The sequence below is a fragment of the Homarus americanus genome, unplaced genomic scaffold (assembly GCF_018991925.1).
Source record: "Homarus americanus isolate GMGI-L3 unplaced genomic scaffold, GMGI_Hamer_2.0 scaffold19117, whole genome shotgun sequence".
Taxonomy (NCBI): Eukaryota; Metazoa; Arthropoda; class Malacostraca; order Decapoda; family Nephropidae; genus Homarus; species Homarus americanus.
In genome coordinates this window covers 5,930,402-5,950,541 of record NW_024754704.1, presented here as the reverse complement: position 1 = coordinate 5,950,541, position 20,140 = coordinate 5,930,402, and the positions used below count along the sequence as shown (strand labels likewise).

Here is a 20,140-nt window from a genome sequence, read left to right as displayed (position 1 = left end):
GCGTGTGTTGGGGGTCCGCCAGCACTGCCTTGCGTCGGCTCCCACTGACCTGAACACCGTTTCATCGGTAAATATAATGGTTCTCCAGTATTCTTCTCTATGTGGAAGGTGTTCCAATGCAAAGCCGAGTCGACACTCCTTGTTAGTAGGTGTTAGCCACCCTTTGTGACCTGGAATATGGCAGTCGATCCCGGCTTTATGAAGTCGGCGTCTCGTCATCATGTGATGGCAGTTGAGGCCCAGATTTCTTGTATGCTCCACTGATGTTCGCATTGGATATGCCGTTGCTGCTGCCACGATCATGGAGTCCATCTTTGCCGACGTTACTCGTGGCCTCCCGCTTCGAGGTTTCGTCTCCACTGAGCCCTCTTCCTCCCACCGGCGGATCCACCTCCTAATCGTCTTGATGCTCCTTCCCACTTCGACAGCAATGTTCGGCACAGTTGCCCCGGCTCTCCACATCCCGATGATTTGGCCTCGCTCAGCAATCACTGCCGACGAATTTGCTCGTCCTGCAGGCATATCTGAAATGGCAGAGTAATACGTTGTGGAAGCTGATGCAGGCTTTTATATACTAGAGCAAATTAATGGTATTAGTAACACCTAGGTTAAGTATTATTACTCTGACATAACGTTTTGGCAAATCTTTTTGGATCAACTGCCCAAGAAACCCTTCCTATTTCATGTATTCATTATGAACTGCAAGTGGATCCTCCCCCCCCCCCAAAACCTCCACCACCACCCCAGAACATTAGCCGATAATCATCATTATCATCAAGATTTAGTTTAACCAGATCACTGACACTCAAATGAGTCTCTCCTAGGGCTGACCAGAGGGATTAGTTAACATATATTTGTGTTTCTATAATTTAGTGTTATATTGTTTGGAGGAGATTACAGTATTTCAAAAAGGTCAAAACTGAACTTTGGGAAAATTTGGGGGTCTCTGCTAAAATATCTTACATTGTAGGGTTAGTGAAGCACATTGTTCGATACCGATTATAAATAGGGCATTCAATGAGAATATGTTGGACTGTTATTTGTGTTCTGCAGTTGGAGCATATAGGTGGGGTTCCATCAGGGGAAGACATGAGTTGGCCATGCGTCAATCGCGTATGTCCAATTCTTAGACGATTCAGAATAGTTTCGTGATGTCGAGAGGATTGTTTTGATGATGACGAAGGACAAACTGATCATTTTTAGCTTGTGACTTAAGAACATAAGAACATAAGAATGGAGGAAACTGCAGCGGGCCTATTGGCCCATACTGGGCAGTCCCGTTTACACCCAACCCCTATTGCTCATATGAGCATCCAACCTATGTTTGAAGCAATTCAGCGTATTCGAGTTAATGATGATATTTGGTAACTTGTTCCATTCATCCACTACTCTGTTTCCAAACCAGTGTTTACCTATTTCACGCCTAAATCTAAATTTGTCCAATTTAAAACCATTGTTACGAGTTCGCTCCTGGTTGGATAATTTGAGTACCTTTGTAATGTCCCCTTTGTTTAGCCCTGCCTTCCACTTATACACCTCTATCAGGTCGCCCCTCGCTCTACGTCTCTCAAGGGAGTGCAGATTAAGATGCTTTAACCTGTCTCTATACTCAAGGTTCCTAATGCCCGGGATTAGTCTTGTCATTCTCCTCTGAATTCTTTCCAAGGATTCTATATCCATTCTGTAATACGGTGACCAGAACTGAACTGCGTAATCCAGGTGTGGTCTCACAAGAGCAAGATACAGTTTTAGGATGACCTCGCTAGTCTTGTAACTAACACTCCTTTGTATGAACCCAAGTACTTTATTAGCCTTGTTACGAGCAAAAACACATTGTTTACTTGGCTTAAGGTTCCTACTTATCATTACTCCTAAATCTCTCTCGCAGTCGGATTTCTCTATGGCATCGTTGTTCATCTGGTATCTGGTTTCCCTGTTTACATTTCCTATACTGAGTACTTTACATTTGTCGATGTTGAATGTCATCTGCCATTTTTCAGACCATTCGAAAAATTTGTTTAGATCCTCCTGTAGTTTTGCCGAGTCCTCGTCAGATTTGATAACACGTCCTATTTTAGTATCATCAGCAAATTTACTTATGTTGCTGTCTATGCCGATATCTATGTCGTTTATGTATATAATAAACAATAATGGTCCAAGTACTGAGCCTTGGGGAACTCCACTTGTGACGTTGCTCCAATGGGACTTAGTGCCGTTAATGCTCACTCGCTGTTTTCTGTCCTGTAACCACGCCCTAATCCATTTAAGGATGCCACCTTTGATGCCATGAGCTTCTACCTTTCTAATTAGTCTTTCGTGGGGGACTCTGTCGAAGGCTTTGCTAAAGTCGAGATATACCACATCATAATTGTGCCCCTCGTCCACTGATTCAAAAACTGATGAAAAGAATGTTAATAGATTAGTTAGGCAAGAACGTCCGCTTGTGAAGCCATGCTGGGAATCATTGATCAATCGGTGCTTCTCCAGGTGATTTCGAATAGAGTTTGAAATGATTGCTTCCAGTAATTTGCCTACTATTGATGTTAGACTGATTGGGCGGTAGTTAGAAGATAGTGATCTATCCCCCTTCTTGAAAATCGGTATTACATTCGCTATCCTCCAGGATTCTGGTACTACACCTGTTTTTAAGGACATGTTAAACAACTTTGCTAAGGGCATACTAAGCTTTTCCTTACATTCCTTTAATACTCTGGCAAATATCTCATCGGGACCAGGTGACTTATTAGGCTTTAGTTTGTCTATTTGCTTACTAACATCGTTACTAGTCACTACTATCTCACTTAATTTGTTTTCTTCACTATCTCTGAATAGAGTCGGTGCCTCGGGTATCATGTTTAAATTTTCGGAGGTGAAAACTGTTGAAAAATATTTATTCAAATTATTGCTCATTTCTCCGTCGTTATCAGTGAGCTCGCCGGAGTCTGACCGTATTGGTCCAATCTTGATGGTTCATTTTCCCAGGACTTTTGCCAATCGTCAAATATTAATTGTTTATCGGTAGTTAGCCTCGCCGATAATCAAAATATATGGTTTTCCACTGCTTTACATATTTCTGTGACAATTTTCGGCTCTGACATGTTCGTCCCAGATTACATATAACTGTAATAGGTTACATTACGTTAGGGTTCGTTATATCAAAACGTTTTTCTCATGTTCATTGAGTCGTTCTGAATTCCATTTCTGCTCAAAATACTACATTACCCAACCCAAACTCCCAGGTTTGAACTGGGGGTGTAACATAACCGAGTAAGGTAACGTGCGGCACATATGACCACCAAACGCATAGCACATCAAACACCATATTTTTATGGTGAAGTTAACTAAGGAGCTGATATAACAACTGCCATATAATTATAATAGGGTGTCCCACTAATTACAGCAGATATTTGTAGAGGTGAAAGAATGTGATTCTGAGTATAAAACTTCTATACATACATGGATTTTTCGGTTTACGTTTAGCCGTGAGGTGGATTTTACAAATTACGCAAGACAACCATTGCAAATGGTGGAGTCGAGGCGGGAGATACGGATAACGATAGCAAAATATAGGAAAGGGGGAAGAAGGTTTAGTAATGAAAGAATGTGGGTTAAACGGAACAGACTTTTAGGAGGAGAGAAAGTGTGTGGCCTTCTGCCCACTGCATGGTATTGGGTGGTAGGTTGGGGTGACTGGGGCGATGGGACGGAGGAAAGGATGTGGTGAAAAGAAGGCGAAAGGAAATGGAGGGCCCATCCCTATTTGGGTGGGGTGCACCTCATCTTCAATTTGTTTGGAGGGCCCATTCATTATTTTTTCTGAGTTGGGTTACACTTTTTATTATATATAGAGGGAAACGGATGGAGATAGAGACGTGGTGGCTCAATATCACATATTCTTTCACCTCTACAAATATCTGCTGTCACTCATGGGACACCCTGCAATAGTATAAGGACGACATGGGCTATGCTGACAAATTAATGTGACTTACCTGATGGTGACGACGATGGTAGGAATGAGACCTCGGCATGTTTCAGTATTCGACATCACCACCTTCCCCTGGTGTGGGTGGCGCCAACCTTGGTAACAACTTGTGTATTCTCCGTGACTACCAGTAATGGTAGTCACGGAGAATTACTTACTGGTGTGCCCATCAGTCTCACCGTCGTAGCCGTGAACGGCAGAGATATGGTCATTAGGGTGTGTCATACGGAGGCGAATTTTTTTTTTTTGAGTTTGAAAAATCGGCCCATGGTATTAATGATGTAGTTCTATGTGCAGAATCATGTGATATCTTCAGATTTGAAAAGTTTTCATTTTTTGCTAGGTAAATTTTAACTTGAAATCTTATGAAAATTCAGTATTCCCACCCTTTTACCAACACCACTAAATAGCTTATTTAAAGTAAAGTAAATGTATCAGGTTAATTCATTAGGATGAAAATGATCCAGAATAGTGAAACGAATGATCTTTACACATTTATTAAATTTAATATTCCTTTAGAAAACAAAATCATCAAATACAAAAACCGGTTTTACTACTACGACCCGGTGTTGCTGCACACCATAGAGAACATGTCTTTCTTGCTTCTGTTTCTACTCATCACCTCCCTGCTGACCACCTGAGCTCGGATGTAGCCTTCCCTCCTCTCCTGGCTGTACACGTGACTGCTGGCCTCGCTCACTTGCTGTACACAACGCTCTATACTCTGGGTGTGCGAGGGCCAGGCAGGGACATGCATGGGGTTGTCCAGGAAAGCTCTGACTTGAACATTGGTGAGGCTGCAGGTAAGAGGGGCTCACTGCCAGCCTGGATGTTATCCAGATCTATGAGATCAGTGAGGGTCTTGGCACCTAGATTGACTTCAGGAGTCTTCCTGACCCTGAAGGAATCGTCACCAACTGATTCGTCATGCCCAGATCCTCCTAAGTCTCACATCCAAGATCTTTTGACTGCCACTCTTCTCTCCTCCTCATCCCAACAGAGCATTGTCTGCAGAACTGCTTCGGGATGAGCATCCCAGGAAGATCTCCTCACAGTCTGCTCCACAATCTGAACAACCTTCCTTGGCTGACTCAGGAGAGCCTGCTGAAGAGAACATGCCTCGACCTTCGGAGAACGATGACTTGACCTTGGTGTTGAACCAATTTGGCAAGTAGACACTCACGATGAATTGGACAATAAGTCTCAGGTTGTGAAGCTGGTTCCCTTTCAGTTTATGATGAGCGACCCAAATTCTGCAGAACCTGAGAGCCGTTGTGAGCCACCTAGAATGTGAGACTGGACCTATCTGCAGGTTAGCAAGTCTATCAGGCATGACCCCAGTTTTGATGGCACTGCAAATCATGTAACCATAGTACTGGTCAGTACTCAGGTCGTCAATGACAGTATGTGCAAGCTCAACGAGTGGAGGGCCAACTTTGATTTTTTCAAAGCTCGGATTTATTTCTAACTCAGTGGCAGAGTCCAGCATCTTGCCAAGAGGACCAGACCATCTGTTGTTTGAAAGAGTCTTGCCATTCAGCTCCTGGATCAGATGTCTGAGTGGCAACTCGTTGGTGTGGAGGTCACAAACAATCCAGACCAGCTTCCTCCCAATCTTCCGCTCTATCCACTGTATGACCCCCTCTTGCCACCCTGTGTTCGTGTTGGTGCTGTCCCTCCAATAGCCTGCAGGGTCTGGTCTACGTTCCTCTCTCTGAGCCAGTTCACAATGTTATCTGCCACTATCTCAGCTGGTTTCCTGATGTCATCTTTCTCTGGAGTGAAATGCCACAAATACTTCCCTCCTGGTTCACTGCAGCAGGAGTAGTGTTCTTCCTTCACCATGGCAAGGAACAACTTGTCAGAATCTCCAACTTTCATGAACACTTTAGTGTCATCCCTTCTTCCATCAAAGAACAAACAATTGATTCCATTTTCTCTTATCCCCTTATCAAACTCCTCTTCTAGGTTACTGACAAGTTTCTCCTGAGCTCTCCTTACTTTGTTATGATCTATCACCAGGTGAACATCATCAGGTGTTATCAAACCACCGTCAATCCAGGCAGCTGTTGTTATCTCTGCAGTTTCCTTCTGAGATCAGTGTGGTGTCGCATGCTGGCCAGAGCTATGCTCGGGATATCTTTTCCTTATTTCGAATTTATGCCTGGAAGGTTTGGGATCATTATTTTCGGGTTAGGGACAAAGTCACCATTCTCCTGGTCACACTCGGATCAGCCATGGAAGTCATTAAACTCTGAATCAGCTTGACTCAATCATCGGCCTTTTTTACCCTCACCCCTGGCCTTCTCAAGTCTCTTTTCCTCGGCAACTCTTCTCTTCTTCTGTCTCTCTGTGGCAGCCTCCTGTCTCTTGGACTCCGGAATATCTTGGCTAGAAATCATGAGAGCCCCTATACTGCCAGTCTTCTCTCTCTGTGCTTTGACAAATGCCAGTTCGATCACAGGAATCTTCAGTTCACGCTTGCAAATACAGGAGATGTGGGCCTCGGATTTACAGTCACGATCGCATCCAAACCCAGGACAGAGAACAATTGGGCACTTGCAAGTAATTATGTCAAATAATCCATCCAGTTGCTTGGCAAGCTGTCCTTAACTGCAGTTTTTCTCTCTCCTAAGAGAGAGTCTTTTGCTCTTTTCCCTAACTGGCTAGCAGTCTCTCACTAATCTTCTTCTGACTTGTTATGACTGGAGGCTTGAACAGAGCGTTAGCCAGAGTGTACTGTGCCAAGACAGCTTTGGTCATATCACTGGCAATGTCTTTGTTTGTGTAAGTTCTTTGGTTCTTTTCACTGATTTGCCTGATTAAAACACCGTATCTCAAAGCATCTCTCAATGTAGGCAACTCCGACTTCAGGAGCCCTCTCCCAGACCCAAGATAGTGACTGAGATGGCTGGATTTTTGGTTCCTCGTCCTGACACAAGCAGCCATCGCAAATATTATCAACTTATAAATGCATCAGAATCTGAAACAGAAAAAAATATTGTTAGTTGGGTTGTTAAATAATGAAGTCAGAAAGCAAAGTTCACTATTTAATTGTAATGCACTAATGCAGCTGTACGTTAGATTTTCGATAAAGTTCACGCTAAAATTTACCTAGCAAAAGGTTGCAAAATATTGAAACTGAAATTATTTTCTGTTTATATACACTACAATCTACCAAAAAAGTGATGGGCCATTAGTTTTAGCTGATCTTCCCTCCTATGACACACCCTATTGGTCGTTGTAGTGCTTTTATTTACCCGCTACACATCTCTCACCATGCTTAATAATATTAATTATCTTCATGACATTCTTATTGTTATCAGTGATTGCGGAATTCACAATGTTATGCTTCACCTACACACAGCCTGTTACTAGACTAACCCCCACCTCCTCTTCTCCTCCCCTCCCCCCCACACACTACAGTGGGCGACATCTGTTGGCCGACCATAGCATTTCCCCCAGTTGTTTCGAAACTTCAGACTCAAGGCTATTCGAATCCTCACTGTGGTTGGGTAGTGGACACGACTTTGGTGCACGATAGTACAGTCCAACCCAAAAGCTCGTTAACTCTCCCAGCCAGCTATTGCTGCATTACCTGCTTCAGATGTTTGAAACTGTCTCAGTACCAACCAGAACATGAAACCGATACGAATGAATCTAAAGGTTCGAATTAACAGACTCAAGTTCATACATCTGAAGCAGGCAGTGCAGCAGTAGCTGGCTGGGAGAGTTAGCGAACTTTTGGGTGATACTGTACTTAACTTTTAAAATTGAAAAAGAGAATACGATTGAGTGCAATACTACTTCTGTGGTCTCCCTATATAGTGTGCTGTATCCACTCCTAATGAACAGTCATGAATATGATACCCACCCTCATTCTACACTGCCAGATTTGCCTGTCTGCCAGAGTAACACTTACTTACAAAAACCTAATTGGTCTGATATAGTTAATTAAAGGCCCGTTGATATTTTGTGTACGGTATTGTACAAAACTTTAGTAAGAATAGTGTATATACAGGTAAAAGTATATCTTGAAGTTAATGACATTCTGCATAGTTACCCATCAAGTGCTCTCAGTCAACTGACACATGCTTGATCTATCTCACTACAGCTCATGGGAATTACACAGGGATAGTGATAATGTTAGATAAAAAAAGACCTTAGACACAGTGGATCATGATATACTATGTGAAAATACTGCAGGCTTTTGACTAGTGTAAGACATCTCCCCAAAAATGAAATTTTGGGGGCAATTTATTCGAGGTTTGACATCCTTGTCAATTTAATGTGGAGTCACACAAGGGAGTGTGGTATGTGTTGCAAATTGCTCTTCAGAGAGGGAGGGGATTCAGAAAAGCAGGGGAACTCATGAAAGAAGGAAGGGATGAAAAAAGGAAGGGAAGAATGGTTGTAATTTTTTCACTATATTATCTTAGGTTTACATGCTTGAAAGAGTAATACAGATGAGGACTCTTATTTTATGATTATTATAATGTGCCCATTAGTGTTAATTGTAATTTCTTTTTTATGCTGGACAGTTTCCTTTTAGCGTTATGATTATTATAATGTGCCATCCATTTCCTTGTTTTTTTCAGGGTGTTCAGGTTTTAAACATTGATAATTAGAGATTTATAATAACGTTGATATAAGTAGAAAAATTTACTTGGGTGAAAATTACATTTATTTTTCATATTTACCAACACAGGTCATACAATACCCCATCCAGTGTCCTCCTCGCCTGTCAGTCGTGATCTCCCCGGCCTGAAATTATATCATTCATATGAATTAAGAGTTCCAATATTTTTTTATGTATTAAACCCCCGAAGTTAATGATTTTAATATATCAAATAACAGCAAACTATAAAAATACTCACCGCTGCCGGTTTCCCAACTTCCCAGACTTCCCCCAGCGGGTTAACCAACGTCTCACAGTGACCCCAACCTCCTTTGCAATTTCTGACACGTTGTACCCAGCCGCGCAGAAACCGATAATTTGTCCACCACTCACCAGTCAACGTTCTTTAGCATTTGTCCTGGGGGGTGTGGAGCAGTGGCCAAGCACCATTGTCAGTACCCCCTCATCACCTCACATTGATTTTCACATCTCCAATAAACATATTACAAGATGGACAAGTCACATTCTAGCCAATAATTATTTTTTTTTATCAATTAATAATAACCTTTTATTAAAAAAATGTAGTGGAAAGAGGTGGAAGTGGTCGAGTAACAATTTATTCTTATTTTTTCAATTCATAGTTTTTTTTTTTCAAGAACGGTAGTGGTGAAAGTAATCGAGTAACAGCCTAGTTGTGAGCAAGCCATGCCCCCTCCTCTCTTATGTTGTCACATTGGGGGCTGTCCCTCACAGAAACCAGATCCCTTATGAACCCTAATGACACATAATCTGTCAAAAGCTCACTCGCAATCCTCCCCAGAATCTCGAGTAAAGGCATAGATAACCAAGGGAAACTTAAGTTCATATGACGAGTTCTCCTTCACCTCCCCGGACACCCGTCCTCAACTGCCAGGGTCATTAAGGCCATCAACGTCAAGCTACATCCACCAACCTTAGCACCTTCTTCAGGTGTTTTGGATAATTCTGAGACCACATACTCTCTCACTATGTATGTGGCCCTTGACTTGAGCCATCTTACTTTACCGGGGTCTGCTACCCCTAGCTCTACCCACACCAATACCCCCACCTTGTGTGACCTGTTGTGTAGAATAGTCTTAAGTTCGCGGGCATACTGTAGTAGTAGGAGGGGTGAATAATTAATTATTTTTGTCTATGCGTGTACATCGTTTGTATACATACACGGTATATGTTCCCTACATCATAACGGGTGTGATTTTTCCGTTTTTTCCGGGTTTTTTTCCATCGTTTTAGGCGACCCACGTGAATCGCGTAGATCCGCTGAGAATTATTATTATTTATTTATTTAGTTATTTTATTTTTTGTGTGGGGGGGGTAACAATACCTTTTTTATTTTATTTTTAATTCTTTTATTTACTTTTACTCTTTCATTATTGTCTAATTCTCTCTATTTCATTCTCTGTATACTCGTGAGAGGTGAGCGGACTGGAAGCGAGAGAGGGAGACTTGTTTATTTACTTTTATTCTCTTCACCACTGATCGGCTCGTTAGGCGCTTGGGCGATCGGTCACGTCTCTGTCACGCACTGTTGGCAAGTACTAGGCATGTACTGGCTCTCTGTTACGCACTGTTGGCCGGTACTGGGCATGCACCAGCTCTTGAATGTACCTGAACCTCCTCCAGTGTTGGTCAAGTCTGGTCTTGAATGAACTCACACTCGGTGCCGGCACAACACTTTCTGTTAGCTTGTTCCAAGAGTTCACAACCCTCACTCCGAAAAAGTTTGCCCTCACAATTTTCTGGACTTGCGGCTTCTTCAATCTTGAGCTGTGACCCCTTGTGGGGCGAGCGTCCGCCAGCTCCAAGTAAGGACACTCGATTGAGTAGTGTCCCTTGAGATGATTATACACCTCAATTAGGTCGCCCCTTTCCCTTCTGTAGTATAAGCTAGGCAAGTTCAGGCGCTCCAATCTCTCAGGGTGGTTGAGGTGCCGAAGTGCAGGCACCAGTCTGGTGGCCCTCCTTTGAACATTTTCAACCAACTGACAGTCTCTAGCATATCTTGGGGACCGGACGGGGTCACAGTTCTCCAGATGGGGAAGCACTTCACTCTTGAAGATCGTTACGAGGGACGGACCGTCTAGATATCTGAACAACCTTCTTATAAGACCCAATAATTTATTTGCCTGATTTACCTTCTTCTCGCAATGGTCCGAGAACTTCAGCTCACTGTCAACATACACACCGAGGTCCTTCTCACATTCAGTCTCAAAGAGTGCAGTTTCTTCATTCCGTTGGGACATATGATACGCCTCCTTACCGTTGGTACGCCCCAGGTGCATCCTCTTACACTTCGTGACATTGAATCTCGGCAACCCTTTCTTCGACCATTCTTGGAACTCTCAGAGATCCTTCTGCAGCTCTGCACAGTCCGCTTGGTTCTTGATTTCCCGAAATAACTTGGCGTCATCGGCAAACATTTGTATGGAGGAGTGTACAACGTCAGGCATGTCATTTATGAAACAAACAACCAACAGCGGGCCCAATACACTGCCCTGTGGTATCCCGCTTGTGACAGGTACAGATGATGATTTCGTGCCATTAATCACCACACACTGCTCGCGGTCATATAGAAAGTCTTCAATCCACGCAAGGACATTGCCCCGAATTCCGTACCCTTCCAGTTTGATTTTCAGCCTTTCGTGGAGTACACTGTCGAAAGCCTTGGCAAAATCAAGGTATATATTGTCGATATTAATACCCAGTTCCAGGATATGGGTTCAAATATCCAGTACCTTGAGCAATTGTGTTAAGCAGGAGCGCCCCGGCATAAAACCGTGTTAACAATCCTTTACAAGGTTGTTTCGTAGTAGATGTTCCATCGCGGCATCTCTGATAATACTGTCAAGTACTTTACATATTATGCTGATCAGGCTCACTGGTCTGTAGTTGTTCGTGGAGTGACGATCGCCCTTCTTGAAGATAGGACTCACATGAGCCATTTTCCAATCACTGGGGACATTTTGTTCATCCAGGCATTTTCAGAACAGGATCTTCAGGGCTCGGCAAGCTCGTTGCACAACTCTCTTAGCACTCTGGGATGCACCATGTCAGGGCCGGGACTTTTATGGACCTTTAGTTTTGACATTTTACATCTATTACCCTCTTCTGTGAACACAATGTGGGTCACTGCTGTGTCGAACCGTCTGTCCTCAAGTGCAAGATGGTTAATCGCATCCTCTCTTGTGAACACTGAGGAAAAGAAGCTGATTAATACCTCAGCTTTAACCTGGTCAAAATCTGCGTAACTACCATCTTCAAGCCTCAGGTCTCATACTCCGACTCGCGTTTTTAATTTTGACTTTGTATAGCGGTAAAACGCCTTTGGGTTTGACTTGACCTCACTTGCAACCAGCCTCTGGAACTCCTTTTCAGCCCTTCTACACTCTGCCTTTGCTTGGTTTCTTGCTCTTGCACACATCCTCCTGTCCTGCTCATCGTTTGACCCAACCCACGTCTTGAATTTCGGGGTTTTCTTCTTAACTTTGTCGACCGCAGCATGGTTCATATGTAGGGATCCCCTCGTATTCCTAGAGGCACTGAGTTTGGTCTTGGGTATGTATTTATCGATCAAATGGGTCACTTTACTAGTTATGATATTCAGCGTAGTGTCTACGTTATTATGCCTTAATGAGACAGGCTAGTGGATACCCCTCATCTCTTCCCTCATCCCGTTGTAATTTCCATTGTAGTATTTGCACCTTGGCCTGGCCTTATCTTGAACTAGGTAACAGTTAAATCTGAATGACAACACTATATGGTGACTAGTGCCAATTAGGGCAAGGCGTTCCAGTTTGGCCACCATACCCTCCTCGTTTGCTATGATGAGGTCTAGTGGCTTGGGTGTTTGCTCCCCTCTGTAATGTGTCGGGTTTCTAACATGTTGGAACAGAAAATTATCTCTCAGAGTTTCTACAAAAAGAGTAGCAGGGTTATTCAAGTTATTTGGGATGAAATCGTTTCTCCAGTCGATGTCGCCATAGTTAAAGTCCCCCATGATAAGGAGGTGGCTCGGGTTGAGCATCGCCGCATTGTTTATTAAGGTTCTTAAGTTCCTTTGATTTAGTGGGCCACAGTTTGGGGATCTGTAGATACACCCGACAATAAGTAAGTCCCCTCCCTTTAATTTAATTTTACACCATTTGAACTCTTCAAAAACATCCTCTCCCTGTACCCTCGCCTGACTGGCTCTAAGGTCTTGCCTAGCATAGATAACCACACCCCTCTTGCAAGTTTCTTGAGAAAGGTTCGTAAATGAGTCACATCCAGCAATACTGAACTCACATTCCTCTGGGTCGATTCTCCTGTTCTTGTACAACTGAGGGAAGGTGGGAGTTCGCCTGTGGTCACTTCCCCCACCAGAGGATAATCTTATATTACGGGAAAGGTAAAGGAGAGGCTGATAACGGGAATAGGACAAGCATACATCAACTTAAACAGAGGGGAAACATGAAACATTTGTAATATTCACGTTGGACTCACTGTATTACTGCATACACCGAAGACAGTTAGGACATACTCTACTCCATACACAAGGGAATTGAGAATTTATTATAACGGTTCTTCGTTTATTAACGACGTTACTCAAAATGAGCAGTTACACTTTCAAATCAATATGCTATCTTCATAGCTAGCTAACCAGGGGTCACATGAATCCCAATACATTTCGTGAAAGATAAAATCTGAACGGTACTCACATATAATCCCGCCATGTGCGAAGACGAACCACACGACCACATTTCCCTCTCCTCCAAACCAGACCGTCTTTTTCAAACACAGGCGTCACCCCACAAAGGCGACAGCTCACAGGTTCTCTTATTGGTTAAGGCCTAAGGCATTCACACTCACAGGTCACTGCAATTGCCTCACGCTTGGCGGGAAATACTCACGCCCGTATTATTAAACATCTTCCTCGTGTTTCAACCCGAGGTACACCGCAGTACAGTACTTAACGGGGTGGTGTGGCGGTAAAATTACCTAATTCCAATAAAATTAGTTTATAATATTGGAATTAATTAATTTTACCGCCACACCACCCCATTAAGTACTGTACTGCGGTGTCCCTCGGGACTCATTTAGTTTAAAACTCGGGTTGAAACACGACGACCCTCTTCAAGGGAAAATGTTGTTTAATAATGCTGGCGTCACTCACGTCATTGTTACAGTGGTATGTCCATGACGAGAGAAATGTTTGACAATAAATAACAATAACTGACCCTCTAAGGTCGATGGGGGTGCCGCGCGAGGACGATAAGCCAATATACCGAGTACAGTGGTCGCACTGATGTTCATGCATTTCATCATATACTCTGTTTCTCATTGGCTGAGCATTGCTTGTTTTGCATTCATTCATCGATTCTTTAGTATTTCATTAACCAAAGATCAATGACGTCATACAACGCCACTATTAGAAGCATTATAATATGCCCCTCCACCCTATCCACTTGATCCACCCTGGCGGGGGAGAGGCTAAGTATTTTTCGATATAACAAAGTTTCTATAATCATTTTACTTTCTGATGATCGCAATTTATTCTATAACCCATACCATATTTCATAGTAGTATAGGCACCTCAGTAGGGTGTGTTTGTGTCCCCCAGGAGGTCTGGGCTGAGGGGCAGTTGTGTGTCCCCCAGGAGGTCAAGGCTGTAGGACGTGTGTGTGTCCTTCAGGGGGTCAGGGCTGTATGACATGTGTGTGTCCCTCAGGAAGTCATGGCTGTAGGTCATGTGTGTGTACCCCAGGGGGTCAGGTCTGTAGGACGTGTGTGTGTCCCCCAGGGGGTCAGGGCTGTAGGTCATGTGTGTGTACCCCAGGGGGTCAGGGCTGTAGGACGTGTGTGTGTCCCCCAGGGGGTCAGGGCATGTGTTGTGTCCCTCAGGAAGTTAGGGCTGTAGAGCATGTGTGTGTACCCCAGGGCGTCAGGGCTGTAGGGCATGTGTGTGTCCTTCAGGAAGTCAGGGCTGCAATAATAATATATAATAATAATAATAATAATAAACGGTTTATTAATAGAGTTGCAGCCGGTGGCTGAAAATGTACAAACTTACACGTGATTTAGACATAATGATACGCGATCAATACATTTACAGGGCTGTACAGTACATAAATCAGGAGTTGTTTATTATTTAACAATAGATGGGATGGTGCTATTCTTATATCTGTCAGTGCGGGCTCTAATGGGCTGAATTTTGTTGTAGTGGCGGACTGCGTGAGGTGGGCGGGGGTCTGCCGGTGGCAGGAGATGACGAGGATGGTGCAGTTGTCCACTGCCAAACCTTGCTAGTGCTTGGTGGTGGAGGTCACTGAGGGATGGCATTTCCAGGGTGGAGAAAGCGTTGTTGTAGTCGAAGTAGTCTGCACCGAGCATGATTCTGCAGGCCCTTTTCTGTACCTTCTCTAGTTGACGTTGTTGGGTAGAGTTAAGACGACCAGGCTGGTGACGCATACGTTAATTTGGGGAGAATAAAGGCGTTGTAGATAGTCCTCAACTCTGGCGTGGGTGCCCCAAGTGACCTGAGTCGTCGTAGCATGTAGAGTCGGTACGAGGCTGCCTTGATTGTGTTGTTTACATGGGCCTCCAGTCCAGTTTGTGGTCTATGGTAACACCCAGGAGTTTGGCAGACTGCACTAACTGGAGAGGATGTGCACCCACTGTGACTGCTGAAGCTTGCACTGGAGTGGTGGCGGTATTGATGTGCATGACTACGGTTTTGGTGTGGTTGATGGTGACCTTGTTCTCCGGAGTCCATGTCTGTATCCTGTCCAGGGTGCTTCGTAGGGATGAGTAGTCCGGTGAGGTGTTGTCCACTGTAACCCCCATAGTGCATTCATCCACGTACTTCCACCGGTGAGGAGTGTCCGATAGAGCGTCGTTAATCAGGATTAGGAAGCACAGTGGTCCCATCTTGGTGCCCTGGGTAACACCGCAGGTGAGGTGTTGGAATGAGGAGACAGAAACCCTGGTACCTAACTGCCTGACGACGCTCACTCAGGAAATCAGTGAGCCATGAGACCAGGTTGGTGGGCAGCCCTAGTGCAATGGCCTTGTTGATAACAGTGCAGTGATCAACAAGGTCAAAAGCCTTCCTGAAATCAACAAGGGCAACGGCCAGTGATGTCTTACGGTTTTGCAGGTTTTTGTGCAGGAAATCCAGGAAACTAACTAAGCAGTGTGATGTAGAGGAGGTCCTCATATTGCCAAATTGCTGTGGATCAATTGGCTGATAAATTCTAGCAAATGCCCATTCAAAAACAAAGTCTTCACAGAGTAGACTGGGTATGGGGGTAATGGCAACTGGCCTGAGGTCATTAGAGGACTGTTGGGTGGGGACCTTGGGGATGGGTGTGACAAATGCGGTTTTCCATTCATTAGGTCAATTGGGGTTGTGGGGTTGTGGAGCGTTTGGATTTAAATTTCAGGAGTTTGTTGGCAATTTCAAATGGTTGAACACTGGAAAGGGGGGGAGGGGGAAGGTAAGTAAGCTGGGAGGAGAGTGAGGTCAAGACTGGGTAGGGTATGACATATGGTAGCAAAGTGGTTATTAATTATCTCAACTGCCTCCTTACTAGGTGAGAGATGAAAGGAAGCGTGGGAGATTGGCGGTTAAGATAGAGATCTTTTACCTTCGAGTACCACTGACCCATGCCGACCTCCTTGAGGCCGTGCACTTTCCTGGGATAATAAGACTTCTTGGCTGACTTGATTTCCCTGATGACCTGGTTACGTAGGCTCTTGTACAGGCGGTTGTTGGTGTAGTATGCCTTGTTGCGCTGCCCAATTAGTCTTTTGATACGGGGTGTACTCCACGGAACATCATCGGGGTGGATCCTCAGTGTCTTGGCTGGAAAGAAGGGGTGGTAAACTTTGGTGATAGTGTCCAGGTAATTATCCCACTTGTTCTGCACATTGTCTACCGTGATCACTTCAGTCCAGGGATACCGGGTCACCAATTGTCCGAAACGCCGCATGGCAGAGTCAAGGGTAGGTCAGTAAGTTTTGGTAACAACTGGCGGTCGTGAGATGGTAAGTGTAGGTGACCACAGTAGAGACAGGCTGTAGGGCATGTGTGTGTCCCCCAGGGGTCAGGGCTGTAGGACGTTGCGTGTCCCGAAAGAGGTCAGGGTTGTAGGGCATGTGTGTGTGTCCCCTGGAAGGTCAGGGCTGTAGGGCATTTGTGTTTCCCCCAGGACGTCAGGGCTGTAGGGCATGTGTGAACCCCCAGGAGGTCATGGCTGTAGGGCATATGTGTGCCCACCAGGAGGTCAGGGCTGTAGGGCAAGTGTGTGTGTGTGTCCCCCAGGAGGTCAGGGCTGTAGGGCAAGTGGGTGTGTGTGTGTGTGTCCCCAGGAGGTCAGGGCTGTAGGGCGTGTGTGTGTGTGTGTGTGTGTGTGTGTGTGTGTGTGTGTGTCCTCTCCTTGAGGTCAGGGCTGGAAAGGCGTGTGTGTGTGTGTGTGTCCCCAGGAGGTCGGGACTGTAGGGTGTGTGTGTGTGTGTGTGTGTGTGTGTGTGTCCCCAGGAGGTCAGGGGCTGTATGGCATGTGTGTGTGTGTGCCCCCAGGAGGTCAGGGCTGTGGGGCATGTGTGTGTGCCCCAGGGTGGGGCTTTAGGGCATGTGTGTGTGTGTCCCTGGAGTCAGGGCTGTGGGGCATTGTTTTCCCCCAGGACGTCAGGACTGCCTTAGGGCATGTGAACCCCAGGAGGTCATGGCTGTAGGGCATGTGTGTCCACCAGGAGGTAGGGCTGTAGGGCAAGTGTGTGTGTGTGTGTGTGTGTGTGTTTGTCCCCCAGGAGGTCAGGGCTGTAGGGCAAGTGTGTGTGTGTCCCCAGGAGGTCAGGGCTGTAGGGGCGTGTGTGTGTGTGTGTGTGTGTCCTCCACGAGGTCCAGGGCTCAGGCGTGTGTGTGTGTCCCCCAAGAGTCCCAGGACTGCCAGGGTGTGTGTGTGTGTGTGTGTGTGTGTGTGTCCTCCCACAGCAGGTCCAGGGCTGGAAGGTGTGTGTGTGTGTGTGTGTGTGTGTGTGTGTGTGTGTGTGTGTGTGTGTGTGTGTGTGTGTGTGTGTGTCCCCAAGGAGAGGACTGGGGTGTGTGTGTGTGTGTCCTCCCACACGAGGTCAGGGCTGGAAGGTGTGTGTGTGTGTGTGTGTCCTCCGAGGTCCGGGCTCGAAGGCGTGTGTGTGTGTGTCCCCAGGGGAGTCAGGACTGTAGGGTGTGTGTGTGTGTCCTCCACAGGTCAGAGGGCTGGAAGGTGTGTGTGTGTGTGTGTGTCCCCAAGGAGGTCGGGGACTGTAGGGTGTGTGTGTGTGTGTGTGTGTGTGTATCCCAGGAGGTCAGGGCTGTATGGCATGTGTGTGTACCCCAGGGGTCAGGGGCTGTAGGGCATGTGTGTGTACCCCACGAGGTCAGGGCTGTAAGGCATGTGTGTGTGTGTCCCCAGAGGTCAGGACTGAAGGGCGTGTGTAGTGTGTCTCCCCAGGAGGTCAGGGTTGTATGGCATGTGTGTGTGTGCCCCCAGGACTGGGGCTGTAGGGCATGTGTGTGTGTATGCCCGGGGGTCCAAGGCTGTAGGGCACATGTGTGTGTGCCCCAGGAGATCCAGGGCTGTAGGGCATGTGTGTGTGTGCCCCAGGAGGTCAGGGCTGTAGGGCATGTGTGCGTGCCCCAGGAGGTCCAGGGCTGTAGGGCATGTGTGTGTCCCCTAGGAGGTCAAAGCTGTGGGGCATGTGTTGTGTGTGCCCCCAGGAGGTCCAGAGACTGCTTGTAGGGGGCATGGTGTTTGCCCCAGGGATCAGGGCTGTATGGCATGTGTGTGTGCCCCAGGAGGTCAGGTCTGTCGGGGATGTGTGTGTGTCCCCAGGAGATGGGGCTGTGGGGCATGTGTGTGTGTGCCCCAGGAGGTCAACGCTGTGGGGCATGTGTGTGTGTGTGTCCCCAGGGAGTCCAGGGCTGTAGGGCATGTGCGTGTGTCCCCAGGAAGTCAGGGCTGTGGGGCATGTGTGTCCCCAGGAGGTCAGGGCTGTAGGGGCATGTGTGTGTGTACCCCAGGGGTCGGGCTGCCAGGGCATGTGTGTGTGTCCCCCAGGAAGTCAACGCTGTGAGGTATGTGTGTGTATGTTTACCCCAGGAGGTCAGGGGCTGTAGGGCATGTGTGTGTGTGTGTGTACCCCTGAGGTCAGGGCTGTGAACTGTGCTTCCCCCCAGGAGGTCAAGGCTGTGGGGCATGTGTGTGTACCCCAGGGGTCAGGGCTGTAGGGCATGTGTGTCCCCAGAGTCAGGGCTGTAGGGCAGGGCTGTAGGGCATGTGTGTGTGTGTCCCAGGAGGTCAGGGCTGTAGCATGTGTGTGTGTGTCCCCCAGGAGGTCAGGGCTGTAGGGCATGTGTGTGTGTCCCCCAGGAGGTCAGGGCTGTAGGGCATGTGTGTGTGTCCTCCAGCAGGTCAGGGCTCTAGGGCATGTGTGTGTGCCCCAGGAAGTCAGAGCTGTATGGCATGTGTGTGTGTCCCCCAGGAGGGGGACCCTATGATGTGTAGGAACATAAAACTCTCCAGCAGTAGTTATAGAAGCATGTTAAAGCAGAAGAGGTTGCAGCAGGAAGAAAATAAGAGAATATTTTTGTTAAAGAAACAGTTAGAATCAAATTAAATAGTTGTGAGGAAATGGCTCAAAAATCAAGGAAGAGCAGAGAGGCCTTCCAGTAACAAAAACAGAAGCGTTTACTCTCCTTGAAAACTCTGGCTGATGCAATTAAAACTAAGAATAAAACCAAACCAAACGAGTGAATATTACATAGGAAAGAAAACTAAATATTTTGTTTGTATACATCATGGAACAGCTTATTTCTCTTATTTTAGTACTACATATGCTATTGAAACCCCAGTTGCCTGTGCATGAGAAATAAATCCCTTTGATAGTATTGAATTTTGAATTCTCACACAATACAGTGCAAAAATAGCTTCCCTTTTGATTTACCTTGTCTCATTAATGCTGCACAATTAAAAATATTAAACGAATTCTAGTTTAATGACCAAAAAATATGTAAAAGAATTGTTAAGACTATATGCACGAAAAATATTGTTGCAATAAACATAATTTTTTTATTTTGGGCACTGTGTATTTTAACTATTAGGTGCTAACGAAATGAGTAACAATGTGAGAAATTAAGTTAAATGTGGTAAAAACTTCCTGGGTAGGTGTTTCCCCGGCTCAAGATTTTTTTTTCAGGATTTTCTTTTCAAGACCCAATCACATCCTTGATCATATCTATACATGCAAATTCATTGTCAACTTATGTGATGATTTTACTAAATACATATGTGCATGCGTGCGTGCGAGCGTGTGTGCTTGTAGTCATGTAGTGTATCCATCAATCGTAACTGTCTAAAGATTTATTTTAAAGTTACTAAGTGTTTTATCAGCTAAAACTGTCTTAACGTTTTTAAGGGCCAGAAAAAAATCTAAAGTGCAACATTTGATGGAAAAGGGTTAGGGTCACTATAACGTTTAAT

At 45.6% G+C, this 20,140-nt stretch overlaps 1 protein-coding gene across 1 annotated transcript in view; it reads left to right on the top strand.

The window, feature by feature from the left end:
- The window catches only part of LOC121855924, a 168,700-nt gene that overhangs the window by 108,682 nt on the left and 39,878 nt on the right, over positions 1-20,140 (top strand). The gene's annotated exons all lie outside the window — the stretch shown is intronic.